The sequence below is a fragment of the Phyllostomus hastatus genome, unplaced genomic scaffold, assembly GCF_019186645.2.
Source record: "Phyllostomus hastatus isolate PE091 unplaced genomic scaffold, TTU_PhHast_1.1 phas_contig_34, whole genome shotgun sequence".
NCBI classification, from domain to species: domain Eukaryota; kingdom Metazoa; phylum Chordata; class Mammalia; order Chiroptera; family Phyllostomidae; genus Phyllostomus; species Phyllostomus hastatus.
The window spans coordinates 47,291,436-47,315,829 of NW_025333857.1; the positions used below are offsets into that span (position 1 = coordinate 47,291,436).

Below are 24,394 nucleotides of genomic sequence, written 5' to 3' on the forward strand. Positions count from 1 at the left end.
GGCTTGCTTTGGGAAGTTAATACTTTGCTCAAGGATGACTTCAAGTCCATTTAAATTAGCCTAGGAAGTGGTCTTCAGTTCAAAGTAATCAGAGCTACTTTGGAAATGACTGACTTCAACACATATTATTTCCTAGAGTATTAAATCATTTGTACCTCCACACTGATTTACAGTGAACATTAGATTTAGCCTATTATACTTACCACTGAATGTTAGCCTGTCCTTAGACACTAATATAACATTCTTTTATGAATTTATAATAATTAAAGCATCAACTCATAACTCTTTCCTAATACTTCACTTTAACATTATCATTTCCCTACACAGGAACCAACAATTGCTGTCTGCTACTTGCAAGATTAAAAACAGTCAAATTTCTCAATCAGACATTCAAAATCATATACAATCTGCCCTGGTCTCATTACTACCGACATCTTACCAAAGACTTTGCTCAAGCCAGTTATCAACTAACTAGTTCATCCATTATCCCTCCAGAATCCAGCAAATTCTGCACAGACCACAAAGGTTCAGATCTCCTAGGCTACACTAGCCAATCCAGGACACATGGTGCCCCACTAGGGTTCAGCATCCACAACAGTGGATCACCTCACTCTTTCTCTTTCTTATCACAGTACAGGATGTTATGACATGATATTTTCACCCTAGAATGACAGAGAGTACACACAATTGATATGACTCAGGAACACTTAAAGACAATAACAAGAAACACCAAATATTAGAAACAAAGAATAGAAAAAATCTAGGTGGGAAGAAGTTAATCATGAAATGCTTTTTGAGAAAATCTAAACATGACAGAGAAATTGAGCATGGTTAGGGAAACAGACAATAGACATACTAAGTAGATTTCATGGCCATACGTCCTGAATTTTGAGGCAATATGTTTTTAGTATTTTTTTCTTTCTAATTAGTTATTTGTTAATTGCATAATGAGATAGACTTAATTATCATTTGTTCCATTCTTCTTCATGTTAACAGTTTTACAAATTAAAAAAAATCCCTTGCCAGACCCTACACTCAATCTGATATTACATAACTGGTTGCCACACGAATCAAAGCAATGGAACCTACAACACTGTTACAGAGATGCTTACAAATAAATCATGTAGTCAAGATGAGAGGCAGTGTAAGTAGATAACCCATGCTAAAACAAGGGAGTCAAACCACAAACCAAAAGGACCTGGAGAGTATGAGGGAGCAAGAACTAGCTAGTGAAAGACTTCCAAACAAGGAGGCATGTGGCTCTCCGAAAGCCAGGCTACAACTCGTCAAGGCAGGTTTCCGCCTTAGTACTTCAGAGTGTCAGCTGACCTCAAGGAGTGTCAAAAACAACAAAACAACAGTGACAACCTTCCTTTACAGAAACAACTCACAACTTCAACACATCACCTGAAATTGTTATCTGTGGAAAACAAGTTCGTGCGGTGTCACGAGGAAAAGAATTTCCTAAGACCCGCACGGGAGGATAGGGCTCTGTGGTATGGTTTATTGATGATGTACAATTAAGGGGATTTCCTTCCTGGCGTCCCAATGCCCCATCTCTACCTATCTCACCATGGAAAAAGTCCAGTCTTGTCTAATAGTGCCAGGATGAAGGCCACTGCCCAGCATTTATGCTCCATATTAAAGTCTAGTTCAGTCCAGCATCCCAGCTAGCTTAGTGTATGTTTCCAGCTGTAGTCCACTGCTGTGCTTTTGGTGTTCAGGCTCCCTCCTGGAGGCCATGAAGAGAACAGATGCGTGCAGCACTGTGCGAGTGTGGGTCATGAACGAGAGAGAGAGAGAGAGAGAGAGAGAGAGAGAGAGAGAGAGAGAGAGAGCTCTCGAGCGAGCACACTTCTTTGTTCCCCTGGGGTTATTATTAGAAGCTAGGGCTTCGGAGGACTGGGTGCTTTCTCAAAGCGACCCATCAACTTTCCAAGTTTTTACGAGCTTTGGATAGGGTCCATCCCACAGCTAGATCAACAGGCCTCTATAGTCCAGCACCTCCCCCTAAACCCCCCAACAATCTGGTACTGGTATTGGAGGAGGGAAGGAAGGACTGTTAATCCCCTTGGCTGGAGTAGAGCTATGATCCTCTGGAGTGTAAAAAGCTGTAGCTTCCTGGTAAAGCAAATAGGCTCCTGCTTCTGCGTTTATTAAACTCAATGTCTAGTCTGTTTTGCTCCCCTTCTCAATATCTAGCTAAACACTGACAGTAACAAAATAACTAGGAAAAATGTACTGTAATTTTCTGTTTCAACTCTTATCCAGGCTTGAAACACTTCACCTTGAGGTGGAACACAAGAACCAACCCACACAGTGCAACATTTAGCACTTGAATTGTCTCATTCTCTCACACTCATTCTGCTCTAACCCAGTCCTTGTCTTCCTTCTCTGCTGTCTCCCAAAGTTTTGGCTCTTGCACAAGAAACCCTACCAAGCATTGTAGTGCGCTTAAAACACTCATGCCGTTGTCTGTGGTCCACACGCACATCTGGGCCTCTGCTCATGCCGTGGGTTAGCCCTGTCCAAGTTCTCAATATGCTAACCTCCAGGCAGCACTTCTGGCCCTTCAAGTACAGACTCTGGCAATGTCACACTGATTTTTATCACATGGAGAGTTATTTTCTGTTCCTGGAGAGTTCAAGGGCAAAGAATTAATATAAAGGGTTCATAAACACAGTGAGAATTTGCCCAACAATCTCTAAAAGCTAAGGACAATATGAATTCATACAACAGTTCACATGAAACACTTTTTTTCTCCCCTGTGATTCATGGAAAGAAAATTTGGGATAAGGAAATGGTGTGGAAACAATTGTTTCTTTGTATTAAAATAATAACGGAGGCCCGGGCCAGGAAGCCCAGTTTGTTAGAATGTCATCCCAATATGCCAAGGTTGCAGGTTTGATACCCAGTCAGGGCACATGCAAGAATCAACCAATAAATGCTCAAATAAGTAGAACAGCAAATTAATCAACCTCTCTCTCTAAAATAAATCAATAAAAAATTTAAATTAAACACTAAAAACTGTTTATTAAGTTTAAATACACATCAAGTTAGACTCATTAATCTCTTGTGATTAAGTGTGGCTAGAAATTTTGACTCCGGTCTCATCACCGTGTCTGTACAGCATGATTCAGACATGCTTCCTCCATGTGGCCACAGGCCTCTGCATTACATCACATCGTGCAATGCTTTGCTTCTCTTTCTACACCAAGAGCTGCTTCAGATCAGAATCCACAACTTACATATTTTGATATACCAAGCCCAGTACAGGGCTGGGCACATAGTAGGTGTTAAAAAATACTTCTAAATGGAAAGACAGGATACTCACGAATTTCTAACTAAAATTCTCTTATCTCTGAAGGATTCTAAATTAACAGTAAATAACTACACTCAAACCCTAGATGTGTGGGTATTTGGTATGTGAAGTTAGTAAATATTTAGTAAAAATGACCTGCTAAAATAAATAACTGTGTGAAAGTAAACTGTAGTTTAAAAGTTTTTAAAAATAAAAAACATTTAAAAAATAAATTATGGCTAGACAGCAATGTAAAAAAAAAATAAATAAATAACTATGGGAAGGAATAAGCCTCCAAAGAAGCAAAGAAAATGAAAGTTTTTTACAGACTCAGAATTCCTGAGGCCTCTTAGCATACTCAGTATTCAAAATAACTACTAAGTCACAGAAATATAAACACAGAAAGGAAATGGTCTTGCCAACTACCATTTGTTATTTTCTTTTCAAATCCAAATGACCTTAGGATCCAGGCCAAGAGGAAGCTTGAGATTTCAACACTCAAAAATGTATTAACTGTATTAAGAGACCTCGATAAAAATTTACTCATGTGAACTTCTATTTGTGTTAGTAGTATGCACTGCGTACATTTAACTACTATCACAGGCAACTCATAGTGGCAGTTTCCACCTGGTGAATTCTTTATACTTAAAAGTATGGAAGAAGGTGATTCTTACTGCCAATTCTGAAGCCTACGTACAGCCCAACAGCTCTGGTTGGCCGTGTTGAAAGGAACCCTTAAAACTCATCAAATCTACCTCTATCCACTTACACTGTAGCATAAAACTAAGGTCCACTGAGACCCTGGCCAGATTGCTTAGCTGGTTTGAGTGTTGGCCCAGTCCACCAAGGATAAGGATGCAAGTTTTATCCCAGGTCAGGGCATACAAGAATCAACCAATGAATACATAAATAAGTGGAATAACAAATCAATGTTTCTTTCCCTCCCTTCCCTTTCCCTTTCCCTCTAAAATCAATAAATTAAAAAAAAAAAAAATGGAAACTGAGGTGCATTAAGAGGAAGTGACTTGCCCAGGATATAAAGAAAGTTAATGGCAGCACTGGCTGGTGTGGTTCAGTTGGTTGGGTGTCATCCCACTAACCAAAAGGTCATAGGTTCAAATCCTGGTTGGGGTGCTATGCCCAGGTTGCAGGTTCGGTCCCTACTTCAGGCGCCTGCAAGAGGCAGCTGATTAATGACCCTCTCTCACATTGGCTGTTTCTCTCCCTTTCTCCCTCTCTTTTCCTCTCTCTGGAATTAATAAAAGAAAAATAAAACTTTTAAAAGAAAGTTAATGGCAGAGCAAGGGCAGAATAGGTCTTAAGGCCAAAGCCAGTAATCTACTACCCCCCAACCATCTCCCTGCCAACTATAAGATTTGTGTTCATGGTAATAAATCACATCAAAGTATTTTGCAAATGCAAATTGAAATGATCAAATGTAGCAAAACCTTTCCAAGGAGACCTTCTCAGAATTGCATACTGTAGTTGATTTACTTTTCTGGTCTCCAAAGGTTGGTTTTGATAACCGAACCTCACGATGATCAGGTAAAAGAACCCCGGGGGGTGGGGGGAGCAGAGTGAATGCTGTTCCTGTCCTGAGGCATGTGTGGCAAGCCGTTTTCCTTCCTCAATGGACCTCTGCCACAGGTGAAGTGGTGGTGGGATGGAACGAACGGTACAGCCCTGCCGCTGACTGACCAGCTGCGTGGCAGTCTCTCGAGCCAATCTCTCTGGAACTCAGCTTTCACATCTTTAAAAAGATGAACTAAATAATGTAAGATCCCTTCCAGCTCTGAACTCATAGCATCTAGAACACTAAGCATGTTTTCTTGTAATATGCAATGTTCTCTAGAAAGGGCCTGTATCCTCCCCCAAATAAAAATTGAGTATATGATTATCTCAGGTTAAAAACAGACCTGAACGATAAATCGGTTATAACACCTAACTGATACCTGGATCTCTTCCATAACTGCTTGTAACTCTGATGAATAATGGCTTTTTGGTGTCTGAAGGAACTGCTCAGATAATTGGCCATAGTTTAAAACATTTAGGAGCTGTACTATGGAGTGGAAGCAGGGGATGTTGCTCAACAGATGAAAGAAGTTTTGTAGAGCCCTTGCTACATCCAAGGAGTTCCAACTCAATGTTTTATGTATCACAGCTTTGCTGCTCAAAGCAATTTTTGAAGCTCACTGACTTAAAGACTGATCTAGGTATTCTTCCCCCCAAAAAAGATAGTATGAAAAATACATTAGTTCTTTTCACAAGAATACTACTGAATCTCCACATGTATTTATATGCTGTCATATACTGTCATAAGGTTGTCCCATTTTTTGTATTTTTTTATTGTGGAAAAACGTGCAGCACATACAATTTACCATTTCTGCCATTTCTAAGTGTGTATTTTAGAGGCATTAATTATATTCACAATATTGTGCAGCCATCCAATATCTATTTTCTAAAACTTTCTCATTACCCGAAGAAACCCTAAACCAGTGAGCAGTAACTCCCTATTTCTCCTCCTTTATTTTTAATTATATTTTCAAAGGCCTTAATAACTTTCAAACTATGATATGCTGCCACCAGGTGGCATGAAAGTGTCATGACTACCCAAGATTGGGAACTGCCTCAAAAATAATCCAGCATAAGTATGGGAAAAATAAGTGAAAATGTACATGAAATAAAATTGTCCCAGTTGGTAACTTTGTGAACCCAGGTGATGGGCACACAGGAGTTAATTATTTCAGTCTCTCTACATTTGTACATGTTTTAAATTTTCCAGAACAAGTATTAAAATTGTGCCTACAATGTTATAAACACTGTATACATTTCATACACTTTTAAGCCCTAGAAAAGATTTCATACATCAGTATTGCACAAATATTGTGTTTCTTCAGGTATTTTTAAAAGGTGAGAAAATATTTTATGCACAAGTTATCAATTATACATTAATTTTAAATCCTGTAACTAGATAGCTGATTTCCAAGATTACATATTTATGTTAATAAAAACTTTTGTGTTGTATCCAACTAAACCTTATTAGTTACAAATCTGAAAAATTGGTATTCAAATGTATCAGTATTCAATTCCCACATGTATATAGAATTGAACTAGAGTAACTGCAACACAGTACTGTACTTTATCTCAATTTAAGAAGGTTTTGCTTCTTTAATAGTATGCACAACTTTACAAAGGAATCAACTGTCAACTATCTCCAGGAGAAGGAAGCTAAGGAGCACAAAATTCAGTTTAAAACTGCACTTGTTTTCATTAATCTTTTATTTTTCTTTCCTAAATTGCCATTTGACCAGATCACAGAAAATTTAGCACAGTGATTTTTAATTTTTCTAGCATCAGCAGGGAATAGAAGCTCTGGGTGACTTTTTGAGGCAATTTTGTTTATTGTCAAGGACCAAGAAATAAAGTCTGGAGATGCTCTATACAAGCAGTGATGAGTTACTAAAGAAGGGTGGGTTGGGGAGGAGACAATAATACATTACATTATTTTGAGTGAACTCCAGCACTTAATTCTAACACTTGATCCAAGGAGAAACAGCCACCCTTTTTCACTAGGGCCACAGCACAATGGAAACCTCACTCAATTTATCAGTTCCTACATGGCAGGCTGAGCAAGAGGCTAATTTAAGCTGATGCAAGAGACCACACATGGTCTGTTAGGAACCCCCACCCCAAGCACAGAATAGACGCTGAAGGTAATCCACAATTGCTGGTGGTGGCGGTCCTTTGGTCTTGGGTTTCTGTTGGTTCTCAATGATATGCTAGTCAGTTAAACCAAATGATGAGCCAATGTGGACCTGTCAAGAAATCATTCCCAGTTCTCTTTTGGCTTTATTCAGTAGGGTCTGAATTTCTACAGGGTCTTTTACATTTTTATTTTCTCTGAAGGCATCTCTTATCCCCCTGATAGCATAAGTTCTGTAACTGTAGGCGCTGAAATGCTTCTTTTCTCTCAGCATCACCAGGCATATATCTAACATTTGTGCATGGCTAGAGGAGGATGTTATTTTGCAAAGAAAAAATAACCTCTTTCACAGAGGCCCTGAGCTTAACCCAACAAAAGCCTATACAAAACCACAAACAAAATAAAATGCAGTGGGGTTTGGTTTTGCCAGTGGGCCTGGGCCTCAGACCACTGCTGGATGAATTTTCCTGATAACAGCTAATCCAACAAATAATTTTTATTTCAACCATATTTACTGCACTCCAAAATATGCACTCCTCTGCTTTATAAAACATTCAGTACAAAGTAATTTAAAATTTTTCATGATAATCATTATTAACATCAATTATCAACTTCTAACGGCTTGCTGCTGAATGTGTTTCTTGGTTTTTGCCTACTTTTGCCACCAATGATGTAGGCTCTGTCTGACTGTGCCAGTGAAACTGCCTCCTCTCCTGGGCTGAGTGTCTCTCTTGGCCTCTTCCTGTAATTTAGCTCTCAGACTACTGAACTCACTGAGTATAATGAATGCCCACTGCTTCTCTGTTCTAGCTAGCTCAAATGCCCCACCTCCTCGGTTCCAGAATTGCTATATCCCACATTGTGCCAGGTGTGAAGACCAACACACTGGGTTGTGTTGACCACTGTGCTGACCTATTTAATAGTGGATTTGTTTTAGAATTATAAAGAATCTTAGTGAGAGGCCAACCTCCTTGCTTTTGAGATAAGACCTAGGGTGATTACATGACCCATCTAAGGTCAAAGGGCTATTTAGGGACAGAAAAGATATTAATAGTCAGAACTGCTGGTTTCTAGTTCAAATGCTTTTTGCACTACTTACATCAACACTCACATCCTGGAAGATTATCATACAATAAGAGATAAGCTGGTGAAACCATTAAGCCAAATTTTCCACAAATTCTTTAAACTAATGGACACTGGTCCTTCCAGAAATAAGACAGTGAAATCTGATTTCCGCTAGATGAACCTGTGTTAAGGTAGGACTAGCTTTACCACGGGTGCTGGCTTTCCTCTAGAACACGAAAGCAATGGACTCACAGGAATTAATCACATTTAAACCAAACACTGATAAAACTATGTTGCAGAACCACACATAGCAGGTAACAGTTTACAGTAGGACATACTTTATTTTTAAAAAATAGAATTTATTTATTTTTACAGAGAGAACAAGGGAGGGAGAAAGAGAGGGAGAGAAACATCAATCAGTTGCCTCTTGCATGCGCCCAACCAGGGACCTGGCCAGCAACCCAGGCCGTGTGCCCTGACCTGGAATCGAACCAGTGACATTCACTTTGCAGGGCGATGCCCAACCCACTGAGCCACACTGGTCAGGACAGGGCATGCTTAATCAGACTCTCTCTGATGGAATTTAAACCATTTAATTGGCAATTGATCTATTAACTTTTAACTCTTTTCTTCTGGGCAGTAAGACAATAACAGTCATCTATCCTTTCAAAAGGGCCCTACTCCTACCGTAAGATTTTGGAAGTTTGCAAATAGGCAGATACTAAGATAGTTTAGAAGCCTTTGTTCAGAATAACTTTAAAGTTTTCATGTACAAATTTTATAATAAGCCTTGTTGATGTCAATCTTTAAGGCATAAACTCTCAAATTGCAGTCCACCGGCCCTAAAAAAAATTTATCAATGGACTTCAGGAGGTGTGTGAACTCATTAAACTGTACACAATATTGTGTGCATGTGCATACACGCATGTGTTAGGAGAGAAGATCTATGGCTTTATCAGATCAAAATCACTGCTTTTAGTAAAACAGAGTTTTCAGGCAAGGCAGCTCACTGGTGGCTGCAGCATGCTCAACAAGAAAGGTTATGGAATTGCTCTTCAAACACAGCAAGCTTTCTGGAATGCAGAACCTCAATACAGTGATAATCCTAACAGACCAGAAGTGCTCCCCTCCCACCCCGTTGCAAGATGGGGAGACAAGTCCACTATACCTTCCAATCAACATATCTCCACATCTGATCTCCTAACCAGAGAGCATCAAGAAAGCAAGATTGTCTTTTATCTAAAATAAAAAGATAGGGGGAGGGGTAGAGAGAGACATGATGGGAGAATCCATGAGATCAAGGGCCTTCCAGCATCCATGAACTAGCAATAACCCCTCCCTGAAAGTATTTTATTTTAATTAGTACTACCACCTCTTAGGGTTAAATTTACTAACCTGTATTAAGATATTAACTTATTTGTCAAAAAAATGAACACCAAAGCCCTGGCTGGTGTAGCTCAGTGGATTGAGCGCGGGCTGTGAACCAAAGTGTCGCAGGTTTGATTCCCAGTTAGGGCACATGCCTGGGATGCAGGCCACGGCCCCCAGCAACCGCACATTGATGTGTGTGTGTCTGTCTGTCCGTCTGTCTGTCCGTCTCTCTCTCCCCTTCCCTCTCTAAAAATAAATAAATAAAATCTTAAAAAAAATGAACACCAACATCTCTCTGTCAAACATCAGTGATGGGAGATTACCCTCGTTTTGGTACTTTTAAGTATTTAGTATTTTGAGAATTAACCCGTTATTGTGACTTTATAAGCTTCAGTCACAAATCCCTTTAGTGTTTTCCAAAAAAGGAATTCCTTTATATTTAATACCCTGAATGCCTGACAGGAAGAGTGCAAGAGCGACTGAGAAGTGTGAAGAGAGAGAGAACATGCTCCAACATATACAGGCCACATAAAACATGAACTCTACAACTGTACGTTGCTTAACCCAGAAATTCTTTCTTTCCACCACAACTAAATACTGCTCACTTTAGAGGTGTCAATTTTAGAAACTTTTATTTTCATATTCATCACCTACTACCATGTACAATGCTAAGAATGCATTTTAATGTTTTTCCTCCAACAAGATAGAGAAAGGAATATTTAGTTTGGAAACCTGTGAACACAAGATTCTCTATAGTGACTGGTAACATCAGCACAAATGCTTTTACTTTAGACACTTTAGAGAGATCTGACACTTTAGAGAGAACATACCAAAAAAAAAAAAAAAATAGGCCCTTCCCCCTATTTTTTAGATCTTGAAAGGCAGAGAATTAAATCCATTCACCAAAATCAGACCTCTCTATATCTGAAAACCATACTCAGGGCCAAAATCAGTGTTTCCAATTAGAGACCACAAATGTAATTTTAAAAATTTTCCTGCGGTTTCTTTTTATTTTTAATTTCTATTCACTGATTTTAGTGAGAGAGAGGGATGGAGGGGGTCAGAGGGAGAGAGGGAAGAAGAGAGTGAGAGAGAAAATGAATTTGTTGCTCCATTTACTGATGCAATCACTGGTTAATTATTGTATGTGCCCTGACCAGGGATTGAACCCACAACTTTGGCATATCAGGAGGATGCTCTAAACAACTGAGCTACCTGGCCAGGGCTTCTTCTGGTTTCTTCAAACCATGATTAGCTAACTACAAGATGACACTGAAGATTAAAAACAGTAATGACCAATAAATATACTAGAAATTCCAATTCTCTCATTTACAGGCACAGCACAATTGTTTGATATAAACAGAGAGAGTTAATTATCCACACACCTTCTTCACAACTCCATATAGGTGTCTAAGCAAACAAAAAAAAAGATAGTACAATATTAAAAATAAGTTGTTCTCAGTTTGCAAAACTGATGGTTTAGGTACTTCCCCAGCGGAAGTGACCCTAAGGAAGAAGCCAACCTAATCCAAAATTTAAGCAACTAAACAGGAAATTCAGAGGCAGGTAGAAAAAGAACTTTTATCTAAACTGGCTTAGTGAAGCTATTATATACACATACATATTGGAATAAATGGAGTGACAATAGAGTGTATATGTGTGTGTGCGTGCGCGCGTGTGCAAGTGCCTGGTGTACACCACCCCACTCCCCACTCCAACAACTTTAATTTGGAGAGTAAAGTAAATCAAAACACAGTCATAGGAAATGGGTTTTTTCTAGGCCCAGGAATACTTACTGGACTAGAAGATGCAACAAGCTTAATCAGTGACCTGAGCACATACAAGAAGCAAAAAACCACCAGAAGGTTGCAATCAGCAATGAGAAGCTGTTTCTGAGACCAAACTTGAGCTATACCCAGAGGAGAGACGAAAATATACACACAGATATTCTGGATACTAGGGGCATTTATTGCTGAGATGAAGAGATTTTTCACCAAGCCCTGCCCCCACCATCGCTTAGATGAAATTGTCAGATGAGCTACCTGCTTGTGCTCCAATTCCATTCCATGCATATGTTCTGAGCAGGTACTAAGTGCCAGGCACTATATAGGTGCCAGGTAAATCATGATATTGTGCAAACACAGGAAACAGATTATTGCCTCATGCTGCTTGTACTCTAGTAGAAAAGACAATTTAAAAGGAAGGGAAGCAGAACAGGTGGACCCCAGTCCCCTTCACTCCCTCTGTTCTTCCCAATGCCAATTTTTGTCAGAAGGTACGTTAGGATGACATCAAAGTTATATTAAAAGAAATGGTCAAATAAGAGAGAGATCTTGATGTGTCCTGCAAATAAATGTTCAGTTTTGAAGAATATGATAATTAAAATCTACCTAACTGGATGAAGTCAGGAATAAGTCAACCTGGCCTTGAACATAAGCTGTCAAAGATCTTCCCAGTCTTGGGCAAAAGGAAAGGGATAAAGAAAAGGAAGAAGAAAGATCAAAGGAGAATGGACTTCTGGGAACTCACCCAAGACAAAGTAAAAAATTATTTGCAGCCTCTTCTGAATGCACTTTTTTTAAAGATTTTATTTATTTTTAGAGAGGGGAAGAGAGGAAGAAAGACAGGGAGACAAACATCAATGTGTGGTTGCCTCTCCCATGCTCCCCAACCAGGGACCAGGCCCGCAACCCAGGCATGTGTCCTGACTGGGAATCGAGCTGGAGACCTTGCACTTTGCGGGACAACACCCAACCCACTGAGCCACATGGATCAGGGCCAAATGCACTTTCTTTCTGATCAACTACAATCAAGACCAGACTTTTCTGGCAAAGGACAGACTCACCTGTCCTTCCAGACCTAGAAAGACAAATGTCAGGGCCACATACGTAAATCTACGAATGAGTAATTGTGAATTGTGGTAAGTTCTACAAAGGACAAAATGAAGTGCAACAGGAGAGCAGACAGTTAGAAATTCCTTTAGAAAGGGTAGCCAAGAAAAGCCTCAGTAGAAAGTTAAGAGCTAATGGAGGAATAGGAGCATAGCACCCAAAGGGCACAGTAAGTAGCCTATGCAGGAAACATTATGAGAGGTGGGGAAAGAAAAAGTGAGATAAGCACAAGTGCAACAGAAAGTCAATGAATGGTTTTAAGTAGCCATGTGACCCATTCTTTTAAAAGCTCTCTCACTGCTGTGCAGAAAAAATCGGAGGGAAGCCAGAGAAGTGTGATCAGTTGAAAGGATAGAGTGATAGTTCAGAGGGAGAGATGAGATGGTGCCCATGGAAAGACATGGAATGGAACGATACAAGATATATTTTGGAGCCAAGTTTCTGAAAAGGACTAAGTGAAGGATGTAGGGGGAAAAACACAGGTGTCAACAATGACTACTAGGTTCCAGGATTAAGCAACTGGATGTCATTATCTAATGGGAAAGACTAAGAGAAGGAAGTGAATGGGACAGTTATCACCAGTTTTGGCTGGGTAAACATTTTAGTTTTTGACATGTAAATATGAGCTCCCTGTAAAATGCAATACTGGGGCCCCAGCTGGTGTGGCTCAGTGGATTGAGGGCTGGCCTGCGAACCAAAGGGTCACTAGTTCGATTCCCAGTCACGATACATGCCTGGGTTGTGGGCCAGGTCCCCAAGTGTAGGATATGTGAGAGACAACCAAACATTGATGTTTCTCTCCCTTTCTTTCTCCCTCCCTTCCCCTCTGACTATAAATAAATAAATAAATAAATAAATAAAATGTTTATATATATAAAATTAAAAACTCCCAGCATATAAATATTTAAAATCCTTGGGAACAAATGATATCATCAAGAAAGAGAACACAGAAGAGATGGGTACAGGGCCAAATCCTGAGCAACACAAACCTGTAGTAATGGGAAATGAGGCAAACAAACAAAAAGTACACACAAAAGCAAGAGGAAAACCAGGATTATTAGATTACAAAAGTCAAGAGATAGGGATTCAAGAAAGAGGGTAAATTTTATGGAGAACTGTGTAAGACATGTAGGGAAAAGTGGTCTGAGTGTCTCCTGGTTTGGTAATTCACTGCCATTGATGACCTTGGCAAGTGCAGTCTCAGGAAGTAGGAGTCAAGCTGATGAGGGCTGATGAGAGACCGATACAGTGTACACCAAACAGCCTGTTTCTGACTTAGCTTCTGACCTGTTTCCTCAGCCTCATCTACTCCCCCAAAAGAGCCTCATAACCACTTTTCTTACCTTCACCCTTACCCTCCTACAGCCCATTCTCAGTATAGCAGGCATAGTGGGAATGGACGTTATTACATCACATCATCACTTCTCTACTCAGTCATCTCATCTCACAGCAAAAGTCAGAGAAAGTCTTTATAACAGCCTAGAAGGTCACCATCCTGCTTCCTGCCACAGTACTCTCTCTAGCCACTCCAAACTCCCTCCCACTCCCGGAACACTGCCAGCACACTTCGGCCTCAGGGCTCCTGCACTCACACAGTGCTTCAGGTCTCAGCTCAACCCCACGGCCCAGAGGTCTTCTCTGACCAGTGGATTTAAAGAGAACCGATGCCTTTCATTCTTTGCTTCTCATTCCTTACCCTACTCTCTATTAGCATTTATCATTTTTATGACACATTACATATTTATTAGTTATTGTCTAACTCACATCACCAGAATGTGAGCTTCAAAAGAACAGAGGTTTTACCAGTTTTTGTTTACTACTGCACACCTAATAAGCAGGCCTGGCAACAGTAAACACTCACGTTTATTTGCTGCATTTAAGTCATTAAAGGCCCTTTCGTCTCTGGCTGGGTGGCTCTGTTGATTGGAGTGTCGTCCCTTATATCAAAAGGTTATGGGTTCAATCTTCTGTCCAATCTTCTTCTGGGCACATACCTGGGTTACATGTTTGATATCTGGTCGAGGTGCCTGTAGGAGGCGACCTATTCATGTTTCTTGCTCTCTCTCCCCCTCCCTACATCCCTTCCACTCTCTCTCCTTTCCCCTCTAAAATTAATAAACATATCCTCAGGTGAGGACTAAAAACAGAAAAAGAAAAAGAGGCCCTTTCGCATTAAAAATTATTAAGCTGGCACTTTCAGTTTGGATTCAAGCCTTCTGTATTTTTTAGACAGTGTGAGTCTGATCACCCACAGCCAAGCAATGAAAGTCCAATTTCTGGGCCCCTGAAATTCAGCACTGGCCACTAGGAGTTGGAAACTCACAATACTATCATCCTAGAAGCCATCTCCTATAGATTCCTCAAGGAATATTTCCATTTAGTTTTCAATATAAACTCTTTGCCTTTTGGGTAAAGCGAAGTCCACTGAACAAAAATCACTGTAATAACTCAGAGAAGGAGCCATGGAGGGAACAGTGGTACATATGAAGGTATGTATCTACTGTACAGGAACAAAGGCAAGTAGGTACACTGCTCTGGAATTAAGTGATTCTCCCAAATGATGGAACCATGCTCTCCAGTCTGTACAACTGGTTTTCCTATTCATCTCTTGGATCACCAAGAAACAGACTACATCATTTTTCTCTGCAAACTCCCTACCTCAGGCTGTTCTCCCTGGAAGGGTAACTGACTGAAAGTTAGTTCAGGAGTCACCTGGAAACTCCTGATGAGTTAAAATCAAACAAAGCTCTACATTATGTCAATAAAATGCAAACCTTAACCACACCTCTGAAATGTTCAAGTCAGGTTTACCAGTCATATAGATCATCTACTCATATACTCCTGTCACGGTGAAATGCTCAGGCTCTCTGACTCCATCTCGTTCCAGCCTGTGTTGTTTCCATGGCTTTCAAGCCAATAGTTTCTGCTTGGGGCTGAGTTTTTACAAAAACAGCTCCTCCCATTTTTCCTTCCTTGACATTAAAGAAGCCTAAACCCTGTATTTCCTTAAAATGGATTTGAGGAACTACTAGGACTCCCATCTTCTTACTTGGTGCCTTCTCAATCATACTGCAAATTCTGACGTGAGTCTTGGCCTTTCAGAGTGCTAGGCACACAGACTGTGAACTGGTAACACTCCTATAGAGAGTCTGTGGAAACATGTCCTGAAAATTGCAGTGCTCGTCCAATGAATTGATTTACATTTATTATATACCTAAGAATGGAAAGGAACAGCAAAACAATTTAAAATACAAATAAATCTACAGAACTTGTAAATGTGGCTACATAACTGCATGACATTTTTTTAAATCCTCAAAAGAAAATATGTAATTCATAAAAATACCAAATTTTAAAAACTCCATGTTATATTCACAAAAAAAGGAAAGGAGAAAGAAATATAGGTGTACTAAAATGTTTGTCTATAAATTATGAGGACACAAAAATATTATTTAGGTCTGCCTCTATTAGAGAGAAGTCTTTTTAAAATCCACATGGACCAGTAACACATGAAAAGATGCTCAGTATCATTAGCCATTAGGGAAAAGCAAATCAAAACCACAATGGACTACCAATGCACCCCCAGTAGGATGGCTATAGACAAAAAGATAGATACTAAGTATTTAATAAGGATGTGGAGAAATTAGGACTCTCGTAAATTGCTGGTGGAAATGTAAAATGAATGGTACAATCACCTTAGAAAACAGTTTGGCAGTTCCTCAAAAACTCCACTCGTGTGGGTGTTGGGTGAGTGCATCTAGGAGAAATGTAAACATAAGTCCACACAAAATCTAGTACACTAATATCCATAGCATTATTCATAATGGTCCAATAGTGGATGCAAGGCAAAGTCCATTAATTGACAGATGGATAAATAAAATGTAGTATATTCATAAATGAATATTATTTGACCATAAAAAGGAATTAAGTACTAATATGTTACAACATAGGTGAACCTAAAAACATTATGCTAAATAAAAGAAGCCAGTCGTAAAAGACTATATATTACATGATTCTACTTACACAAATGGTCCAGAATAAATAGGTAAATCTGTAGTGACAGAAATTAAATCTCTGATGCCTAGAATTTAGGTAGAAGGAAATGAGTGACCACCAATGGGTCCAAGTATTCTTTGCGGGGGACAATGAAAAGATTCTGGAATTTGATAGTTGTGATGGCTGCACAACTGTGAATACAACAGAATACCAGAAGCCAGTCAACTATATACTTTCTATAAGTAAATTGTATGAAATGTGAGTTACAGGTCAATAAGGCTATTAATTTTAAAAAAGAATGAGGTAGAGAGCACAATGGGAAGCTTCTGGGTACTTGCATTATTATTATTTCTTGATCTACTGGTTATACTGTATGTTCACATTATGATTAACTGAGCTGCAAACTTACAAGATGTGCATGATTCTATACATATATCATATTTCAAATAAAGGTTTTAAAAAATAACTAGATCTATAAATACTGACTTGGAAAGAGACCCAGATACAAAGTGGAAAAAAGCAAGTTTCAAAACAATATGTAGTATAATATGGACCCACTTTTTATAAATGCATGTGTGTGCGTGTGTGTGTGCAGAGTAAAAGAAAAAAGCCCGCCCTGGCTGGCGTAGCTCAGTGGATTGAGCACGGGCTGCGAACCAAAGTGTTGCAGGTTCGATTCCCAGCCAGGGTACATGCCTGAGTTGCAGGCCATAACCCCTAGCAACCACACATTGATGTTTCTCTCTCTCTTTCTATCTCCCTCCCTTCTCTCTCTAAAAATAAATAAATAAAATCTTTAAAAAAAAAAGAAAAAAGCCCACATGAGTTTACATAGCAACCTCTTTTCACTGATCTCTTAAGAATTCAAATAAAGGGACTTTTATTTTATGATACATATTTCTGTAATGTTCGAATTTTTCCAATGTGCATTTTTGTAATGAGAACATAATTGTATAGGTTTTTTAAAATAATTTAAGCCATACAGAATTTAATTTTCTTTAAAAAATCCAATTCATGCCCCCCTGCAAAATGAAGAAAACTGAATAGAATGAACTAAAAACAAAATAGAAACAAATGGTTACTGCTCCTCCACCCAAAACAGATTACTATTCCATGATACCAAAATCCTGGTATTAAGAATGGCAGAAGGAGGTAAAATTACAGGTCTCCACTTGTGAACATACACCAAAGCCCTGAATACTAACAGATCAGTCCAAAGCTATGAGGGTTCTTCCAGGAATGTAGGGATAATTCCGTGCTAGAAATTGATTAATATAATTCAGTACATAAACAGGTCAAAAGAAATAATCTCTCAGGGTACATAATCATATTTAAAGGCATCTGACAAACTTATCCTTTCTAAAAGATAAAAAAGCTTAATAAATAAAAATACTTCTGTAACTTGTTAGGTTTGAGACCCATAGCCAAACAACCCCACAACAAACTGTGAAGTGCACCTGAGGCAGCCTCATTAGACTAAAGTTGAATATATGACATTTTTCTGAATGTTATTGTCTAGCCAATGAAATACCAAAGAAAAATAACATAGGAAAATACTGAAAAGGAGTCTAAATTAGCAAAATTTGTTCAGTTGAAATACCCACCAAATAAATCTATGTAAAATTATTAGAATGACAAAGCTCAGGAAATAGGCAGGTCTGTAAATAAATTTATAAAAATCAGCTTTTTCTAACATTGACAAAACTCCAAAAGTAAGATTAAAAAGAAAGAAAGAAAAAACACCCCATTGCCCTGGCTGGTGTGGCTCAGTGGGGTGAGCACATACCTGCGAACCAGAAGGTCACCAGTTCAATTCCTGTGCAGGGCACAGGCCTGGGTTACAGGCCAGTTGCTCAGTTGGGGAAGTGTGAGAGACAACCGAAAGGCAACCGATAAATGTTTCTCCTGAACAACGATGTTTCTCTCCCTCTCCCCCTTCTCCACCTCTAAAAAATAAAATCTTTGAATAAAATAAAGTTTAAAAAAAATCCATTGTCAAAAACAAAAATGTAAAATACTATGGAATTAACAAATGTTAATTAAACCACAAAACTTCACTAAGCCATATACTGTGACACATAAAAGGAGAGTAAGGAGAAAGAAGTCATGTGATACATGAACAGATGCAGTATGAAGATATCAACTTAATAAATTTCATGTATTTCCAATCAGTGTAGCAGTGCGGTTTTTTGGGAGGAGGGGGTTTTGGGGGTTTTCTTGTTTGTTTGTTTTGTTTTTTATAGATTTTTAAAAAGATTTTATTTATTTATTTTTAGAGAGGGAAGGGAAGGAGAGAGAGAGAGAGAGAGAGAGAGAGAGAGAGAGAGAGAAATATCAATGTGCAGTTGCTGGGGGTTATGGCCTGCAACCCAGGCATGTACCCTGGCTGGGAATCGAACCTGCGACACTTTGGTTCACAGCCCACACTGAATCCACTGAGCTACACCAGGCAGGGCTTGTTTTTTTTTTAATTCGGACAAAAACTTAAAATTTTATCTAGAAGTGGGGGGAAGTATGTAATAAAAGCCAAGTCCTTTTCAAAATAAGAAAAACTACAAGAATTTGTCCTATCAAGCATTTACCTGTATAAAACTACAATAGGTAAAACATGCAATGTTGGTGCCAGAATAGAGACAGATCAATAGAACAAAACAGGATATACAAATACATCTAAGTACTAATGGAAATGCAGTATGTAATTTAAAATGTCATGTTAAATACATTAGGAACTGGTTAAATTGTGGTAAGTCCATATCAAATACAATGGAATACTGCACAGCTAGCTATTAAGAATGAGGTAGATTATACTGAGGTAGAAAGATGGTCAGAATATATTATGACAAAAAACAGAAAGGAAGTACAATATGATCCCTTGTATGTTAAATATATTCGTTTACTTGAGAGCCACTCTATATAGAGAAAACGTCTGGAAGGATGCACCGCACTGAAATAGCACTGTCACTACCTCTAGGGCTATGACAGACAGGAATAACAATGACAGTTCACCAGCCACGGTCCCAATATAAAGAGATGGCAAACTCAAATTAGAGAAATCTGGAGGGGGGTTATTTATAAATGAAATAAGTACAAATTTGGGAGGTGAGTTCTACAGATGCCACAGGAAATGGAAGAGAAACTAGGACTAGCAATAACAGAACAACTATCACTCTGGCCTTTCAAAAATACAGGAGATAAAGGTAACAGAACCCACTAATAAAATGCAGGCTCCCCTGAGAGGAGAGAGGATAAATATTCTCACCTCTTTCTCCTCCTTCCTTTCCATTTCCTCTTAAGGTTGAACACAGGAAGTCAGAGGACCTGGGAGCACTTGCCCTGGGGCAAAGAGCCAAGTAGAAAGGGGTGGAAGATAGATTTGGAGAAGTACACAGATATCTGGCACAGATTTCTTTAACCTTTTTGATTAAAAAAAAAAACCCAACAACTTACATTTAGGGGAAAATTTTTAAATGATTTTATTTTTTAAATTTTTATTTACTGATTTTAGAGAGAGAAAGAGAAACACTGATTTGCTGTTCCACTTATTTATGCATTAATCTCATTAGTTGATTCTTGTGTGTGCCCTGATTGGGGATTGAACATGCAACCCTGGAGTATAGGGATGACTCTCTAACCAACTAAGCTATCCCGCCAGGGCCTCTTTTACCTTTTTATAAATTTAATTACATAAATACAGGTACAATCGCTTTGTTAAAACTTACATCGAAACTAAAATCTCCCCCTTCCATAAACCTGGATCTTTCTCCGGAAGTAACCATCTTTATCATCATCATTTTGGTAAGATTTGTTGATTTTCTTCTAGACAGACACATACCATAATAAAACACAGAGAACTGTTCTATGAGATATCATTTGCTTAACAGGAACAGCATTAATTACTCCATTACTTTCTGCAAACTTTTTATTTTTGCCATTTTCTATTCGGTTATAAAATTATGCTTAAAAAGCCGAGATTTGCTTCTCCTCAGTGTTATTCACATGGTATCTCAGTGGCTCTCAAAATGATATTCCCCTCACCACCACCCCCCAAGCTGCATTAGCATCACCTAGGAATTTACTTAGAATACAAAATTTCAAGCCCTCACCCTACTAAAGGTAACCAAAACCTCAGAAAGCGAAACCCAGTAATCTTCCTTTTAACCAGCCCTTAAAACCTGGCTATTGTAAGAAACACTACTCCACCAATACCAGTGCAGTGTCCCTGCTAGGGATCTGCATTTTAATGAGATCCCCCAGTGATGCATAAGTAAATTAAAGTGTGAGCAGCTCTGGTCGACCTCAGAACCATAAACCTAACCCCAATCCATAATACCCGCACCCATTCACACACAGTTTATCAATGAGTGGTTTCTGGGGCTGAGAAGGGAGGAGGCCAGCAGAAAGACCAGTGGCTTTTAATCTCTTTGAATTTGAATCTATCACTCCGGTGGGAAAAACATCAATACTGCAGGCCATAGTTGGGCAGAACATGTTACCAGTGTCATATTTAGTGTGTGGCAGATAGCACATAACTACTATTAAACCACCCTGGAAATTCACCGCTCTTAGATGTCAGTTTTATATCCTAAATTCTCATTTTTCTTTTAAAATAAGTGAATTTCAATTTTAACCCCAAGTACAATAAAATTATACACAACTAGCTAACTTTTGTTTGTATCACTATTATTGTGGTGGGGACCCATCCTTTTATTTATATTTTCACTGAATGTGTTGGGGTGACACTGACTAATAAAACCATACAGATGTCAGTGTATTCCGCAATGCATCATCTGCATAGTGCACTGTGTGCTCAGCACCAAAGTGTAGTCTCTTTCCGCCACCAATTATATCCCCTTTACCCTCTTTCACCTCCCCCCACCCGTTCCCTCTGGCATTCACCATTATTTTAAAACAAACCTACCTTTTCTGTTCAATAGTGCCATTAGCAACAATTACTGGTATATCTACCCTCCATTTCCATGCTGCAGCCTAAGCTACCACACAGCTTGTGGGGAGGGGAAAATGTGACCAGAATTCCACCTTTAACCTCCTGCTCCCTCCCTCAGAGGCTCAAATATTTTCTTATATTTTTTAAAAGATTTTGCCTCTAGTACGCCCCCCAACCGGGGACTGAACCCGAAACCCAGGCATATGCCCTAACTGAGAATCAAACTGGTGACCTCTTGCTTTGCAGAATGAAGCCCAACCAACTGAGCCACACCGGTTACGGCTCAGAAATTTTCTTTTAAAACCTGCAACCTAAGGCACCAGCCTCAACCTCTCCCTTTTGCTCTTCTCTCATATTTCTCCACTCAGTTTCAGGGCTGTCTGTCCTGAGTCAACTGCAAACATGTTGAACTTTTTCAGGAAATCTGCCATGGGAACATACACATTTGTGCCTGAGAATCATAGTCTCAGTGTTCAATCCAACATGACTCAGAGCCTAATACAACGATCTGCTTTTTTAAGGCACTTCCAGTTTCACTTCTAGTTCTTACCAGGCTTACGCCCTGCCCCAGTGCGACACAGCAACCCCCCCGCCCCCTCTCTGAGCTTTCCTGACCCAGGAAGTAGAACGGTAAAGTCTATGGGGCCCATGCCCAATTTGACTTGCCTTTCCCTTCTTAGAGCAGTGTTGGAATCAAAATTTCTAAAGCCCCTTTTCAATTTGATAACTTTTCTTATGTAGAAACAAGGAGTATTTTAGTCAAGCCTTAAATTTGGGCCCGGGGTTTTTAATAACATAGCATCAGGAAAAATAATGTAACTATTCTATCAAACCATTTTATTTTGAAATGAAACATGTTTGCATTTCAAATGTGCTATTAAAAAATTTTGGTACCATAACACTAATTTGATTTCTATCCCACCTTATAGAATTATGTTAAAATCTTTTGTCAATTGAGACAGTTCATTTTTTAAAAGATTCTGTTCTACCAAACAGTCAGACTCACAATATGTACAGTATTATCTAAACCTTCTAGACTCAAATTCTGACTTTAGCTTTGACCTCTAGAAATTGATTTCATGAACTGCACACAAATTAATTTTTTTAAAGATTTTATTTATTTCTAGAGAGAGGGGAAGGGAAGGAGAGAGATACATCCATTGGTTGCTTCTCACATGCAACCCCCCTCCCCCCTCCACCACCACTAGGGACCTGTCCTGCAATCCAGGCATGTGCCCTAGCTGGGAATCAAACCAGCGACCCCTTGGTTCACAGGCCAGCGCTCAATTCACTGTGCCACACCAGCCAGGGCACAAATTAATTTTAATACAGCAAATCTTTTGATTTGTTTGTTGCCTTTGTTTGGGGGTTAATTTTTTTAGGCACACAGTGGTAGCTTTTATTTAAAGTTAAAGCTCAAAAATATCATGAAATAGTAACTTGTGTTCAACAATATATGAAAACTTCTTAATAGAACCATCAAATAATTAGATCACTGCCCTGGCTGGTGTAGCTCAGTAGATTGAGCGTGGGCTGTGAACCAAAGGGTTGCCAGTTCCATTCTCGTCAGGGTTCATACCTGGGTTGCTGGTTGGGTCCCCAGTAGGGGGCATGTGAAAAGCAACAACACATTGATGTTTCTCTCACTCTTTCTCTCCCCCTGCCCCTCTTTCTAAAAATAAATAAATAAATCTTTTTTAAAAATTAGATCACAAGAGTTCATGACTAGAACCCCAAATATATTATAACTCTAGATGTGTTCATAACTCTAAATATGTTCTATATGTTAGAACATGTATCTATGTTCTAGATAGGTTCTTAAACAAACTCAAGCAGTAAACAGGCAGAAAGTCCTCAATTACCTAAATTAATCGGTTTTTTAAAAGATTTTATTTATTTATTTTTAGAGAAAGGGGAAAGGAGGGAGAAAGAGAAGGAAAGAAACATCGATGTGTGAGAGATACACTGATTAGTTGCCTCTCACACACCCCCGACTGGGGACCTGGCCCGTAACTAAGACATGTGCCCTGACTGGAAATCAAACTCACGACTTTTCAGTTCTCGGGCCAGTGCTCAATCCACTGAGCCACACTGGTCAGGGCTAAATTAATCAGTTTTTATCCTGCCTGAATGAAAAGAATATCTCCCTCCTATGAATTAATTCCATATTGCTTAGTAATTTGAAAGACGAAGAATTCCTTTTTCCCTTTCCAGCTATTCATAAGCAAAGTAGGAGAAAAAGATTAAATTGGCAGACTCATCTCAAAAACAGGCTATGTTCCAAAAGTCTATAAATACTGTTTTAACCTTAGATTCCCATTTTGCTGTAGAACATTTTTTAAATAGATGGCGCACCAATGCCTATTAAGCCCATCATAGAGATGAAATAATATTAGAAACACCATCTATAATTGCTTATGAGAAATTTACTCAATCTCACGATTCCAACATTAGGCCACCCGAAGAGAATTTTTAACAAGCGTTCCAACCAATTTTGAAGTACGTAGTTCATTCGGGAACCACTACACTACATTATTTTCCTCAAACAATCCACTGTCTCAGACAGCATCCACCCAACAACAGGCTATCCAACTGAAGCCTGAAATGCTCATATTCTATGCTACTGAGTAAAGGGATATGTTTATGCTTTAGCTTGTGACAAATCAGTTTACTATGGAAATTAAGGCTAAAAAGAAGTCTAATACCCATTCTTGTACTGATTTGGGAGTGGGGAAGGTATGCATATCCACAAAAAGGTGGGATTCAGAAGTTCTCCTGAATAGTGTCAAATTTTTCCTTGAGTTCAGTATCTTCATTAAGTGCCCAAACAAGCACTCAGTTAAGACCCTAATATTCAGAATCATAGAACATGAGAGATTTTCTAAGAAGGAATTTAAATATGCCTGATCTAAAGTGAACCTACTTCAATACGGGTACTCCTGCTCCCGTTGTGAAAAAGTAATGAATTCTAACAGAATAATTCAGAACTTAAAAAAAAAAAGAGCATATTTCACAGGAAGAGCAAAGGTGAAACTAAAGAAATTCTTTTGAGTGGCTAAACCACTGATCGCTTTTTATACTCAATCTTTTGTTATCAAAATTAACTGCTAAGTTTGCTTAGACTA

At 39.0% G+C, this 24,394-nt stretch overlaps 1 protein-coding gene and 1 pseudogene across 2 annotated transcripts in view; both read right to left on the minus strand.

Moving 5' to 3' along the window:
- The window catches only part of RNF38 (ring finger protein 38), a 120,474-nt gene that overhangs the window by 86,933 nt on the left and 9,147 nt on the right, over positions 1-24,394 (minus strand). The window lies entirely within an intron of this gene.
- LOC123819828 lies at positions 6,976-7,864 on the minus strand (annotated as a pseudogene).